Source organism: Podarcis gaigeae (genome assembly GCF_964106915.1).
Source record: "Podarcis gaigeae genome assembly, chromosome: 9".
NCBI lineage: Eukaryota > Metazoa > Chordata > Lepidosauria > Squamata > Lacertidae > Podarcis > Podarcis gaigeae.
This window is the reverse complement of record NC_139685.1, coordinates 43,209,768-43,224,812: the sequence shown is the minus strand read 5'-3', so window position 1 is coordinate 43,224,812 and position 15,045 is coordinate 43,209,768. Positions and strand designations below refer to the sequence as shown.

Here is a 15,045-nt window from a genome sequence, read left to right as displayed (position 1 = left end):
AAGCTTGGTGAGGGGTGAGGCAGAGGAGTGTGGCAAGGGGAGAGTCCGGAGAGCTAGTCAGAGATGCTTGGAAGGCTACATTTGGGTCCTGGCCTTAAGGTTCTTCACGCTTGCCAAAGAGCTTCCATCAGTAAATCTGTCAGTTCTTTATTCTTTGGGCAGAACAATACAAACTCTGGCTGGGAAGTAGCAGATCCACCACTGCATCCAAAGTCTTGCCAACTTGCTCCAGCATAAGGGGTGTGTGTATGTGTGTTTAGGTTTTTTGTTGTGCCAGTTGAGGGGCAAAGACTGGAACCTTTAATAGGGAACAGGTCAGCTTAGAATCCAGTAGATGCAACCCTGCTCTGCCTCGTAACACCCTGTTTTGAGATTTTATCCTGGCTACAGCAATAGTGTTCACTTTGCCACAGTTTATTTGGCTCTCCCAGCTGGGGGTTCCATGGATGTGGAGCCCCACACCTGTGCACGAAACATCTTTTCCACCTGCATGGAGCAGGTGTTAGAATTACAGTTTTGGTCACCAATTTCTTGCGCCCGGTGAAATAGCTGTGGAACCAGCCTGCTTATGCTCAGCCTCTCAAACCATTGACTGCAGGCAGGGTAACTTGTGCTATGTCACGATGCTCCCTGATCATTCTACAAAGTTGTGAAGAAACAATGGTGAAGGATTTGCCCGCAGAAATGTAAATGCCAGCAGTTTAGAGGAGGAGGAGGAACTGGCTGTCATGACTCTTTTTAAGAAATGCTGGGGAAAGAATCATTATTTCAGCTTGGGGAGTCACTCGTACTCCATTATGTCAAAAGCAGTTGACAGATGAAATAGCACCATCATTTGTTTTACTGTTGCTGTGTGCCATGAAATTGTCCATCCATGTTGCCAATGCTTTACAATGTTGTGACCTGGTTTCAAGGCTGACTGGAAGGGGTCAAATGCTAACAGATCAGTTTGCTGTCCTTCTCCTGCTTGAGAACAGGTGATAGGCTGTAGGATAGCCAATTAATCTCACAGGCTTCAAGCAGAAGAGACAGTTGCTGTTTGCGTCACCTCCTCCTATCTTCCTCCTAGAGAAAGATGAAGTATGCAGAAAACGAAATGGGGAAGGCTGCACATATTATTTGTTGCGATAGAAAGGTGCAGAATAGGACTCAACTAGCTGTTGGGAATCTCAATGTTATAAGCACAATGAAGGAGAATTGGTTGCCCTGCTACTGGCAAGACTGAGGAATTTAATTGGATGGTGCACACACACACTTGCCATCTTTTAAGTCATAATTTTGACAACTAGAGAGGGAAGGTTTTTCTTTTCCTTTGTATCTGTTACCCAACAGCATTGGTATGTGGAAATTCTCTGAATGAAACTTCAGTCAGTGAAATTCTCAGTTTGCCTTCCACAGCTGAAGCCTTAATTTTATGTTTCCAACTGCATGAATTCATGACACAACCAAATGCATGAAGCAGAGGGATTATGTGTAAGTTTTAATTTGGGGAGCAACATATTAATTAGTGTAGATGTTCCAAATACATTTTTTTATTAAGGTTATACACATAACAAACATACAACCAAATACAAAAGAAAAAATTGTAACAAAAAAGAGAGTCAAGATATACAAGCCAACTTTTTCCTCTCTCTAACTATACAAAGATAGATTAATCTGGCTATTTCACAAAACAGTAAAAGATTTAAAAAAAAAAAAACACACCCACAGAAACCGCCTCCTGGACTTCCTTCCATCCTTTTGGTAAGTATCGAATATCTGCTTCCAATTACGTATTTGATTTTTAATCTATAGGCCTAAATTCACACGCTGGTAGTATTTGTTCTGACCCCGCCAATCACATTAAGCATTTATTCCAATATAGTTCCAGTATTTACTCCAATTTTTCAGAGATTTCTGTTCATCGTGGTCTCTTAATTTACCTGTTAATTTATCAAGCTCAGCATATTTTATCATTTTAATTTGCCAATCATTTATATTGGGGATAGTTTCCACTTTCCAATATTGTGCCAATAAAATTCTCGCTGCTGTGGTGGCATAGAGGAATATCGTTCTATCTTCTTTCTTAATATCTTTACCCGTCATTCCCAGCAAAAAGGCTTCGGGTCTTTTGGGAAAAGTGTATTTAAATATTCTTTTAAGCTCATTGTAAACCGATTCCCAAAAGCCTTTCACCTTTTTGCATGTCCACCATAGATGATATAGGTCACCCTCCACCTCCCCACATTTCCAACATTTCTTATCTTTTAGTCTATACATTTTGGCCAACTTCACAGGGGTGTGGTACCACCTATATAGCATCTTCCAAACATTTTCTCTCAGAGACATACATGCTGTAAACTTTATGTTACAATTCCACACTTCCAGCCACCTTTCAAAATCGATGTTATAACCAAAGTCAATTGCCCATTTAATCATTGCCTCCTTCACCTCCTCGTCCTTTGTATACCTCTCTAAAAGTATGTCATAGATTCTAGATAGGGTTTTGTTTTTACCTTCTATTACTTCTACATTGAATTTTGATTTTTTGTCATCAAAATCCAACTTCTTCTTGTCCTCTTTTAGCAAATCATTCACCTGGTGGTATTGCAACCACCCAGTGAATAGATTTTTTATCTCTTCATAAGGTCTAAGTCTTGGCCCTTGGTCTGTTTTTCTTAACATTTCTTCATAGGTGGTGTTTTTTTCCTCCATGTTTGTTTTCTTCACCGTTAAAGCCTCAATTGGTGAGATCCACCATGGGGTCTTTCTTTCAAGGAGATTTTTATTCCTTTCCCATGATTGGTATAAAGGTCCTCTAAAAATATGATTTAGAAAGCTCTTGTGGACCTTCACTTTCCCATACCAAAGGTACGAATGCCATCCGTACCAATTATTAAAGCCTTCTAAATCCAGTAGATCTCTATTCTCCAGTTTTATCCAATCTTTTAACCAAAGTATGCAGGCCGCTTCATAGTATAGACTTAGATCCGGGAGAGAAAAGCCCCCTCTTTCTTTTTTATCTATCAAAATTTTCATTTTTATCCGTGGCCTTTTCCCCTGCCAGATAAACTTTGCCAAGACTCTCTGCCACTCTTTGCATTGTTTTAGGTCTTTAAGTATAGGGATGGTCTGGAATAGAAATAGCATTCTAGGCAGAATATTCATTTTGACAACAGCTATCGTCCCCAAAAAGGAGAGTTTCATCCTCCCCCAAAATTCCATGTCTTTCTTTATACTCCTCCAGGTGACATCATAGTTATCCTTATATAAATTTATGTTCTTAGCTGTGACCCATATCCCAAGATACTTCACTTTCTTAGCTACTGCAATTTCCGTCCTTCTCTCTAGATCTATTATTTCTTCCTTTGTTAAATTTTTAACCAACATTTTGGTTTTATTTTTATTTATCTTAAGTCCTGCCACGGCTCCAAATTCGTCAATCTTTAGTAAAGCTTCTTTTACACTCTTTTTTGGGTCTTCTAAAGTTAGTATGATGTCATCTGCAAAGGCCTTGATTTTATATTCCCTCTTTCCTACCTGCACTCCTTTTATTTCTGTTGCCCCCCTCAGTCTCTCATTCAATATTTCTAGTACCGTTATAAACAGTAAAGGAGACAGGGGGCAACCCTGTCTAGTTCCTTTATATATACCAAAATATTCTGTTGTGGTGTTGTTTATTACCAATTTTGCCTTCTGTTCCTTATATATTGCTTCTATCCCTCTTCTAAATTTCTCTCCCATTCCCATCGTTTCCAGACTTTTCTTAAAGAACTCCCATGAGATGTTATCAAACGCCTTTTCAGCGTCTATAAATACCAAGGCCGCTTGTCTGTCTATATTCATATCCAAATATTCAATAATATCTATCAGATTCCTTACATTTTCCCTTAATTGCCTCCCTGGAAGGAAACCCGTTTGATCTTTATGTATTTTGTTATTCAAAACCTTTTTTAGTCTTTCTGCCATTATGTCTGTGAATAGTTTATAATCATTATTTAATAATGAAATTGGCCTATAGTTTTTCACTTCCAGGGTATCTGCATCTTTTTTAGGAATCAAGGTAATATATGCTTCCTTCCAGGTGTTCGGGATCCTTCCTTCCTTTAATATATTATTCATCACTTCTCCTAGCACTGGGGATATTTGGTTACTTAATGTTTTATAGTATTTGGCCGAAAGGCCATCTGGCCCTGGGACTTTCCCACTTTTCATCCTTTTAATAGCCTTTTTTATCTCTTCTTGAGTAATTGTCTGGTCTAATATCTCATTTTCCTCTTTTGAAATTCGTTTTAGGTGATGCATTTGCAAAAAGTGGTCTATTTCTTGCTTTGTTTCCTTTCCTCTTTTATATAAATCCTTGTAATATTTTTGAAATATCTTTCTTATCTCTTTTGGCTCTTCCACAATCCTTTCTCCTTTCCTTATCCTACTAATCGTATTTTGTTTTCTTCTTTCTCTTATTTGCCACGCCAGGTATTTTCCTATCTTATTTGCTGACTCAAACGTTCTCTGATTCATCATTTTAATTTTCCATTCTACCTCTTGGTCGATTATTGTAGAAAATTTAGCTTGTAATATCTTTATATTCTGTTTTGCGATCTCCTCATTGGGGTTGATAGTCAACTTTCTTTCATTTTCCATAATCTGTGTTAGGATCTGTTCCTTCTTTGTCTCTTTTTCTTTTATTACTTGACTATTTTTCTGTATTAAGAAGCCCCTCATAACTGCCTTTCCTGCGTCCCACACAGTCTCTATAGCAGTTTCCCCATTTAAATTCCATTTAAGATAGTCTTCTATTGTCTCTATTGCCTTATTTACAATCTTCTGATCATTAAATAAAAATTCATTCATTCTCCATCTAACCGTTCGGATATCCCTACCTTTTAGCTCAATGGAGACCGCATTATGATCAGATATAGTTCTTGGAAGAATTTCCGATTTAGTTAGATTTTGAGTTAGTTCCTTCGAAATCCAAATGCTGTCTATTCTCCCCCAACTCTGATTTGGGTTTGAGAAGAAAGTATATTGTTTTGTAGTGGGGTTTTTAAGTCTCCACGCATCAATCAGTCCCAGATTGTTTACCATATAATTAGTGTAGATGTTCATTGATAATTGAAGTATTATAAGTTCACTAAGCTCTTCTTCCTGGGCAAGGGAGATCACTCTTATAAATGAGGCCTAGTTAGGGTTGCTTCACACATGGCCATTTCCTAAACAGAAGCTTCTTCCATCTAGGTAGGTGTGGGGAACCTTCTTCAGCCCAAGCACAACATTCCCTTAGAATCATAAAACTGTACAGTTGGAAGGGATCTCGAGGGCTATCTAGTCCAACCCGCTGTAATGCAGGAATCTCAACTAAAGCATCCACAACAGATGGTCATCCAACTTCTACTTAAAAACCTCCAAGGAAGGAGAGTCCATAACCTCCCACTGCTGAACAGCTCTTACTGTCAGAAAGGTCTTCCTGATGTTTAGTTGGAACCTCCTTTCTTATAACTTGAAGCCATTGGTTTGGTCCTACCTCAGGAGAAAGAAAAAACAAGCTTGCTCCATTTTCCATGTGACAGCCCTTTAGATACTTGAAGAAGGCTCCCAGTCTTCTCTTTTCCAGACTAAACATACCCGACTCCCTCCTCAATAAGTAGGTTTCCAGCTTGTCAACATCCTTCTTAAATTGTGGCCTTGTATCTTGTTGCTCCACCCTCTTCATTTCTTTGCGTGTTCTGGGAGACCAGGGAGGAGGGGAGCTGGTCACAGAAGGAGGGCAGCCTGCCTCTTGCCCCCCCTCCTCTTCTGACTCTGAGCCTGGACTGCCCTCTGTCACAGCCTCTTCTTGCTCACTAAACCCTGTTGCCTCTTCAGCTTCCAACACCACCTCCTCCCAGTCTGCTCTTTCTTCTCCCTCAGACCATGCATCGTTGTCCCACCACCAATCCCCTAGCTCTTAGCCTTCTTCCCTTGTGGGTTCCCCAGTTGATGCCTCCCACCACTTTTCTGCATCCAGCCAGTCCATGAAATCTAGCTACCCCTCCCAGTATACATGGATTTTGTATATAGCAGAGGTACCAGTGAGGGAAATGGTGATGTGTGGCATAGCTCTTAATCCTGTATTTGAAATAATAAGGCACTGTACAGTTTTGGGACCCTACTGTTTTCTCTGAGATGAGGTTCACCATCACTCCACCTCTGCCCCAATGAAGCCAGTAACATGGTTATTTGCTACTTTCATTCATTTCCATTTTTATTCTCACCCACCTGCTAAATGTCAAACTAAGGCACACAGTTTGTTATGAAAGATGTGATGTTTAGGAACATGACTTGAGATAAATGGCACAGCATCCCCTTAACTACACAGCCTTTGCATTTAGCTTCAGGGGGGTTGGGGAATACTGCATTTTCCTACATAATGGAATCAAGTTCAGAAAGGAACTACCATCTTAAGCCTAATCATAAAAGTAACAACTCCAAATGATATGCAGTCTGATCCTACAGCTGCCAACAATCCCACTGAGTTCAATGGAACTCACTTGTACAGGATTGCAGCCTTTTAGTTGTCAGTTACTGTGAATCACAAATGCACTCAAGTTCTGTTTATGGTTGGTCACTGTGAGAACAAGATGCTGGACTAGATGGGCATTTGGCCTTATGTTCTAGCCCCTTAAAAAATCAATTTCTAGTTTGCTTTGGTATTCATGTGGGAATGGGGAAGGATATTTACTGTATTTTGAGATTCTTTTTTTTTTTAACAACCAAAACAACGCATTTACTGTACTTAGTACCAAAAACAGCAGATACTAGAAAAACAAATCAAAAACACACAAACAAACTGGTGTTCTGCCTGTCCTTTGTTTTGACAGTAGTTGACTTTAAAACACTGCATGGATATTGATGAAACCGCCAATATTTTGAAGCTCATTTATTTATTGCAAACTTAAATAGGCTTTTCTTTTGAATTCTCAAGTAAGTAATGTAATGCAGGTCCCCTTTCCCCCAGCTACTGTATTGCTATTTCCTTCCCTATGATTGTCTCTCAGCAGGACTGAGAGTGAAGGGTAAACCTCCCAAACGCTGTGCGTTAAGAATGAACTTGGCTCTTCAGAGGTATGCACTGGGTATCTTTATCTATGAAAATCTCAGATAACAGAGAGAACAAATGTATTCTTCAGATGTCTGACCTCTAGAGTTCCGGCACTGGACTCCAAATTTAGGTGCAAGAGTCAAGATGACCTTCGTTGCTCAGCCTCTCTTTCGAAACATTCTTTCTATTTCTGTTTCTGCTCCGTGCACAGTTTAATCCTCTGCTCTGCAAACACTTCTGGCTAGCACACATGGGCATGACCGAGGTATGGAAAACGTGTAATGACACCGTATATTCCTTTACTCATTGACCGTTACAGATTTTCACATGCAGGAAACGCTTCTATACATTTAGAACCTGATCTTCACATGCAGCAGAATGAGATGGAAACGAACTGGTAAAATCCTGAGGTAACAAAAGTGGACTGTACAACCCACACTGCAAGTGAGATGCAGTTTTAAAATTATACTGCCCAGTTGGACACCTCAGGGCACACCATCATATTGAACACACAGAGTCAGCCCTACTATTAGGCAGAGTGGAATGCCTGCTTCAGGCAGCTGATTTTAGGTGTAATGAAAATACACTAATTGTTATTGAATTCATTAATATTGTTTTTTTACCTCAGGAAAGGATGCTTGCCAGAGTTTCTGCCTCAGGTGGCAAAATTACTTGGTCAGTCTTGGGCACTATATAACTTGATGGCGCCAGGGTAATGGTGTCTTTTGTGGTTTTGCCTCAGGCAGCAAATGCCCCAGGGCAGCTTTGTTTGGAACAGGCCTCATTTCTTTTTGCTATTTCAATGACTTGTCAAGTACTGTACAAGTTTTAGTCAGAAAGGTAAACGTGAAAATCTTTAGTCACCTCACGACAAAGAAAGAAAGCAGAAAAAAGAGGGCCTCTTCAAAGTGAAGTGTCCGCCATTTCACAATAAATTCTAATTAAGTGCCCATTCTTTTTCACCATCGAGCAAAGCATTAGATCTGGCAAGAATACTGGTGCTTTCTTGACAGGCTGTGCCTTGGAGCATGTGGGGAGATGTGAAGCAGGCAATAGTGAATGACTTGGCAAATGGTGGCATGAGACGAGGGAGCCTTGACTGTAGTAACCCAGACTCAGCCGTCATTTTCCTTCCTTGGCAGGGGCAACAGCTTTCTAGAAGGCTGAGCTGCTGCCATCTCAGAGTGGAGGCCTAGGTCTTAAGACTTTATGGGCACAGATCACCAAACTAAAGTTAGTGAGCACCAGTGGAACCATTTTCATAGTGCCTGACATCCCAGTTGTTCCATTTTTACCTCCAAAATTCAACTATGAAAATATAAACTTATTTGGTAAATTACAATAGCTTGGATAGATTTCAAAAGTCTAGCAATTCCATGTATAGGCAGCCTCGCATATACATGCCCCAGGCCACGCTTACCCTGTAGGCTTCACTCAGGTTCCAATTTTGTGATAGAAGGTCAATAATAATGAGCTGTGCATTGTTCTTAAAGCCCCATTCATAGGAACAGCTGATCTCTGGGATCCTAAGATGTTATCCTTAGGAAATTTCAAAGAAGGAAAGATTCCTTTCCCTTCCTGTCCTCTGCAGCTACTGTACCCCACAAAAAGCCTTTAGCTGAGGGTTTTCCAGAAGAATGGGAAGCAGGAGGATGTGAGGAGAATTACCCCAAATCAAGAAAGACTTCCAAGATAAATAAGTTCATGGAAGGGAAGTTTCCTGCATCTCAGCCTCAGCAGTCCTCCTATACTAGGGTTACCAGATGTCCCCGTTTCAATAAGTCCCCGGACAAATTCCATCCCCGGAATGTCCCCGGATTTCATCTAATGTCCCCGGGAAACACAGCAGCGGCAGTCTCAGCAGCCCAGAGCACTTGGCTCTGGCTGGCTTCAGGAGCTGCTCTGAAGTCCCCATATGATGGTGGTGCAGGGGCTCTAAAATGCAGCTTCCGGGCTGCCTCCACCTTCCCTGACCCCAGCAACTATACTGCATTCCACATTATTCAGCAGCCCCTCCCCGCTACAGAGAGGCTTTTCAGAGAGTGTGTAACTGGCTGCAGTAGGAAGTAAGGGATGGGGAACATTTGCTCTGTGAACTTAATCAAACTCTCTGTGGAGATCATTCCATAATTTGGGCACCATCACTAAGAAGGCCCTAGAAGCCACCTACTCTCCTTCTAGATGCCAGGGGCACCTGCCAAATACCATCAACAGAAATCTTAATGTTATGGGTAGGCAAAGAAGGCCACTTGATCCTAAACAAAAAGGATCTTTGGCTTGGGTCCAAGAATGAAATCAGCACAACTCCCGGTGTAGCACTGGTATAATGATCATAACAACTAGTAACATCTAGTAGTCTACTTTCTGCATTCTGAACTAGATGCAATTTCAACCTTTTCAGACCTAGGGCCCATTCTTAACCCAAACAAGCCTCTGGGGACCAATTTCTTAATCTCTGATCATATATTTGCATGGTGGCACGGCTCCTGCTGTGACCCACCTCAGATCAGGCCATGACCACCTAGTGGGCCCTGATCCACCAGCTGAAGACTGGTGGCGTAGAGCACATTACAATCATCTAACCTGGAGAATATAAGAGCATGGATTGCTGAGGCTATGCTATCCTGAATTCATATAAGCAAAAGAAGGTAAAATATTATTATTTATGTGTGATAAGCAATGCTTTATAATGAGCTCACATTATAGCAGTTTCCCCCACTCCAGATCCTCTTGGTTTTGACTCCTGAATTACTGCCCTGCTTCTGACGTCCTTGCATGCAAAAATAAAACCTTATTATTTCCTTCCCATTCCCCCCAGGTTTTCCGCTTGCTCCATTTCTGCCTTGTCCTAGGCTTCCTGAAAGGATTTCCTCTGCAAGCAGACAAAAGCATCAGCTGAGAAACATCCACGCTGTTGTTTTGAAAGGGTAGAAAAGAAAGTGTTCAGGATCTTTGAACTTTAAAATAAAATTAGACTGTAGCGTGACATTACACTGTGTATGCAAACCCAAATTAGCTAGTCTTTCTGTGTAATAATGGTACATTTTACATTTATAGCCCCATACTGCCCAATTTTCATCTCATTAAATTTTCACACTAGCCTAACCTGTACCAACTTAAGTTGGTGTTTTTTAAATCAGTGCAGCGAGTTCAAGATCACGCCTATGTCACAGCATAAACAATATTTACAAATTATTTGTAAAGGATATTTATTTACACTATGCTTTTGAACTTCTATTATTAATCTTACAAACATTGCACAAGTTTCTAATACTGAAACAAACAGTAAAAACAAACTGAAACAAAATTAGGTTCAAATTATTTTGATTTTTTTTCAGCAGCTGACATTTACGTTTCATAGCTTCCTATCTCTCAGTTATAACAAAAAAGAATTAAAACCATAGGGATCCCAACTTTTGGAGGTGGAGGGATTTTTCTTTGCTGTTTAATAAACTGAAACTGCCACTTTGCTTTTTGACTAGCAACTAGATGGAACTAAGTAACTGCACATGCTGCATTGACTCATCAAAAGCCCTCAGAAGAATGAAGTGGGCATTTAAAATGCTAATGGTTCAATCTACCTAGATGCAAACATTTAACAACTTAAATAAAACATGCCAATCTGCACTGATTGTTCAATACATCCCTAATTATTGTTGCTGTATACTTACTATTGTATAATCTTAGAAGGCTGTACAATATTAAATGGGGCATGGCTATGAGGGAACATGGTTCCGACTATAATGAAGCAACCCTGCCTTTCTAAATTTACCATTATATTATATCAACATTATATATATACCATTATACCATATCAGCAAACACTTATACAATACAACAGAATAATATCTCAGCAGATAAGCATTTTTAAAAAAGGGTATTTTTTTTAAAAAAAAGTCTTCCATTGATGTAAAAAAAATAACAGAAACTGCACCAGGTGAGCTTCTCCATGGAGTGAGTTGCCAGAGAAATGCCATAATGAAAAAGGCCACCCCCTCCCTCCCCACAGACAATGGGCTTCAAGGGTGGTGCAGAAGGGCCTCAGCAGGGGTGGGGGGGAAGAGGTTACTCAGGTTTCTGGGAAGTAGTTTGAAGCATCCAAGGGAGCAAGGGGGAAAGGGTAGTGTCCTTTTATAGAGCACCATGTGAAAGAGTACCCTTTGGACTTCAACAATGCACAGAGCTCAGTATGGTAGGTGAAAAGAGGAGCCTAAGAGGTTCTGAATCCAGTCTCCACCATTTTGCATATGGCCCCAAACAAGTCTGGCATAAGGCAGCACACCATGGTAATATTAACCGCCCAAACTAAAAATACCTCTTTCCAGGAAGTGTGTGGTGTGATGTAAAACAGTCTGTTTCACACCCAGAAGACTCAGGTCTAGACATTCCCAGAGCTTTGGAGGCCTTTGTAGGCTGAATAAGTAAAGAGCTGTAACAGCAAAGCACTGTGTACTGGGTCACTGCTTTTAGTTTAAAGTTCTCATTGGAAGTTTGCTGAGTACATTTTAAACTGTTGCCCTTTAACATTATTTCAAATGATCTCATCTTTCAAATTAACATGTTTTTTCATTAGATACACATGCATAAAAGAGGTAGAAGGTCATTTGAAATATTTGATGTAATCTCAAAGCTATTTGAAGGCAGATTATCCACCAGAATCTAATAAACTTTAAAGTACATTGCATTGTGATTAATATGCTACCTCTGTATGAATATGAACATTTCCCACTAACAACAGCCTTTCAGGATATTTAATGAGGAAAAACACTCAGGCTTGGGGGGGAAAGTCCATTTGCCAAATAGAGAACTAGCTACCGTTTTACAGGGCTGGGTTGAAAATGCTTGTTTTCCCTTCTGATTCACTCTAAACAGAAGGCAAAAACTAAAATGCACATTTATCAACAAATTAACAAAGATATCACAGTATCCTTGTTGGGATGGGTGACTTGTAATTATTTTAAGAACTGGATACTAATGTCAACACAACTCATCTCCATACCTGTAAACCAGCTCCTTTCATGCCTATCAACATTGGCTAATCCTAATCTGTTTTAGATGGTTTGGAGACCTCTAACCATCCCAGAGGAAAACCTAGTAAGGATGTTGGTAAGAGGTTGCCTGACCAGGTGGGGGGGGGGGCATACATACTTTCTGCTAGTTCCAAGATCTCTTATCCCTTCCCCTCTTTTTAAAACACTTGGTTATATCTTTATTTTGACTCTGCTGACAGTTTATCTGGGCATTCTGCAGAATGCAGTATTGGTCAAAGCCAACCACTCACTATGTTAAGAAGACCAAGAGCCAATGGAGTCCTAACAGCAGGAGTCAGAATCTGTTTTTAGCCTCACTCTGAAAGTTGATCTAAATCTGCATTTTTTCAAATAAATTAGCATATGCATATCCCATGTAAATTTGTACCACAGGTCTGTGCTCCAAGTCTTATAAGTAGTGAGCAGTGACCCTAAACGCCAATTTCCCCATCATTGTTATTGTTTAAGTAGTTGTGTGCTTTGCGTATTTCATAGGCATGCATAGTTAACATGACATATAGTTAAATCCCCACAGAATATATATATTGTATCAAGTTTAATTGCTTTTTATTATTGTTTTTCTGTGGTTTTTTTAGTAGTTCTTGTATTTATCTGTAACTATGTAATGAGGGACGCAGGTGGCGCTGTGGGTTAAAGCCTCAGCGCCTAGGACTTGCTGATCGAAAGGTCGGCGGTTCGAATCCCTGCGGCGGGGTGCGCTCCCGCTGCTCGGTCCCAGCGCCTGCCAACCTAGCAGTTCAAAAGCACCTCCGGGTGCAAGTAGATAAATAGGGACCGCTTACCAGCGGGAAGGTAAACGGCGTTTCCGTGTGCGGCTCTGGCTCGCCAGATGCAGCTTTGTCACGCTGGCCACGTGACCCGGAAGTGTCTCCGGACAGCGCTGGCCCCTGGCCTCTTAAGTGAGATGGGCGCACAACCCCAGAGTCTGTCAAGACTGGCCCGTACGGGCAGGGGTACCTTTACCTTTATGTAATAAGAATTTACTATGTAAACCACTTAAGAACTTACTATTTAAAAGTGATATACAAATATCCAAAATAAATAAATGGTTGGTATTCTCAGCACTTTGATAGTTGATTCATGGGTTCTATACCAAATTAGTTACATTAGCTGATCTACACAATCAGTATTATGACTTTTAATTTTTGCAAATGTATTCCACCCTTCATCCAATGCGGGGAGGGACAAACACAGGTCCCTCTCCACGTTTTATTGTCACAGCAGTTCACACAATATTACCCAGTAAGTTTTATGGCTGAACAAATCTTTGAATGAAGGTTTCCCTTGTCCAAGTTCAATGCTGGTTTTTCGCTCTTTTGGCTCATATTGGTACTCATGTTATTTTGGGTTTCTGTGACTGTCGTGGAAAAAAACTGTTAAATGAAATGAACTGCCTGTAATAAACTTTCTGTAGCATGCCTTCACCAGTAATAAACCAAAACCCCTCCGAAATTGGCACAATCCTTATTAGACGTATCTCACCAACAGGTTAATTAAATATCTGTAAGTAACTGGGAAAACAGGATATGCTCTACACCACTGCTTAATTGTCACCAGATGTCAGCAGCGATATAACAAGATAACTAATGAAGCCTGTATTTTATTTTTATATTCTTCTACTGCATTGTTATGTTTCTATTTTTAATAGGATCTCCCCCCATGCAAAATCTTCAGTGGTTCCTGGAGCTTAGCAAGCAAAGGTCAAAAGCAGGTCATTCTTTATAGGAGTGTCACATGCATATGACAGTGCCAGTATAATGGCATAACTTTTGTATCCATCTTCAGTGTGAAAACTGCATTAACATAAAGGTTGCATCTATCCTTTGATGACGATTGCACTTTGGAAAAGTTTTGACCTTTCCCGTAACTTTTCTTGAAACTCTCTCTGAGCTTCATCTCAGCCACATCACCATCAGCACAACACACTAAGCCAAACCTTAGCTTTGCAAAACCACACAGGTTTGGCTTAGCATGTCTTCCAGACTAGGGATCACGGTTAAGCTCTCTGCTCCCTAACCACAAACTGCCACTAGTAAATCTCAGAGTTTACCATTTATGCAAATATCCATTTCCTTCCTAGAAGTGGCAGGTCAGTTCACCTGCAAATGAATTATTTAGTTGATAAGGAAGGAGTTTGGATTGATTACTTTAATGACTCACCCTACTCTGAATAATTTTTATCAAATTGGAGCCAGCCAAATGTTAATTTCCAGTTTGCCACCTCTTCAGCATTAGAGTAGCAGTTAATTGAAATGCTATTTTGTTTTTCCTTTAACATGCCTGAAATTTGATTTGTTCTTCTGGACAACTCTTTGCTTAATCATGTTTCCATTGCCCCCGAGTTGTTAAAATTTATGGCAAACGGAAAAGCCTTCTGTAGATGCTAGGCAGGTTGCATCTGGCACAAATGCAAAGGTGGTCAGGTGGTAGATTAGAAAGCCGCCTCCGCGTAACAATGAATGTGTGTGTCATTCAACAGTTAATTCCTGCCTGCAGATATCTTCCTGCTTGGATACTTATTTTATTTATTTCAGGTATTTATATACTGTTTAATGTTCAGAATTTCTAAGCACATTGTATTTTCTTTTTTTAAAAAAACAACAACACCTGTACAAAGATATAAAGGACGGGTGAATGGGTGGCAATTAGTAAGTCAGAGTAAAATTTACTTCAAATAATAGGTAACACATCCTGTCAGCTTCCTCCTCCTTTCCCTTTGGAGAACTCATCAAGGAGGAAGATACCAGACAACCCTGTGCTGGGGGGGGGGGGAAGGTGACGGTCCATTAGACAGCACTTTGTCAATGGCTCCTCCAACCCTGATTCTCTTCAATATGATGTGGACAGCTTTATGAGCCATACATGTATGCCCTCCATGACTCTCTTATTCAGTTAGTGTCACAGACCAGTCTGCAGTATTGTGTTTTGATAAAT

The 15,045-nt window shown here is 40.4% G+C and overlaps 1 protein-coding gene and 1 long non-coding RNA gene across 8 annotated transcripts in view; one reads left to right on the top strand and one right to left on the bottom strand.

The window, feature by feature from the left end:
- Window positions 1-15,045, bottom strand: part of ZNF827 (zinc finger protein 827) — a 119,400-nt gene that overhangs the window by 42,998 nt on the left and 61,357 nt on the right. The gene's annotated exons all lie outside the window — the stretch shown is intronic.
- On the top strand, window positions 7,008-10,343 carry LOC310852569. Of its 2 annotated transcripts, none has more exons than XR_014568273.1 (2): window positions 7,008-7,083; window positions 9,879-10,343. It is a non-coding gene; the product is annotated as an uncharacterized lncRNA (long non-coding RNA). The 2 variants fall into 2 exon arrangements; XR_014568274.1 differs by lacking the exon at window positions 7,008-7,083 and adding an exon at window positions 7,108-7,325.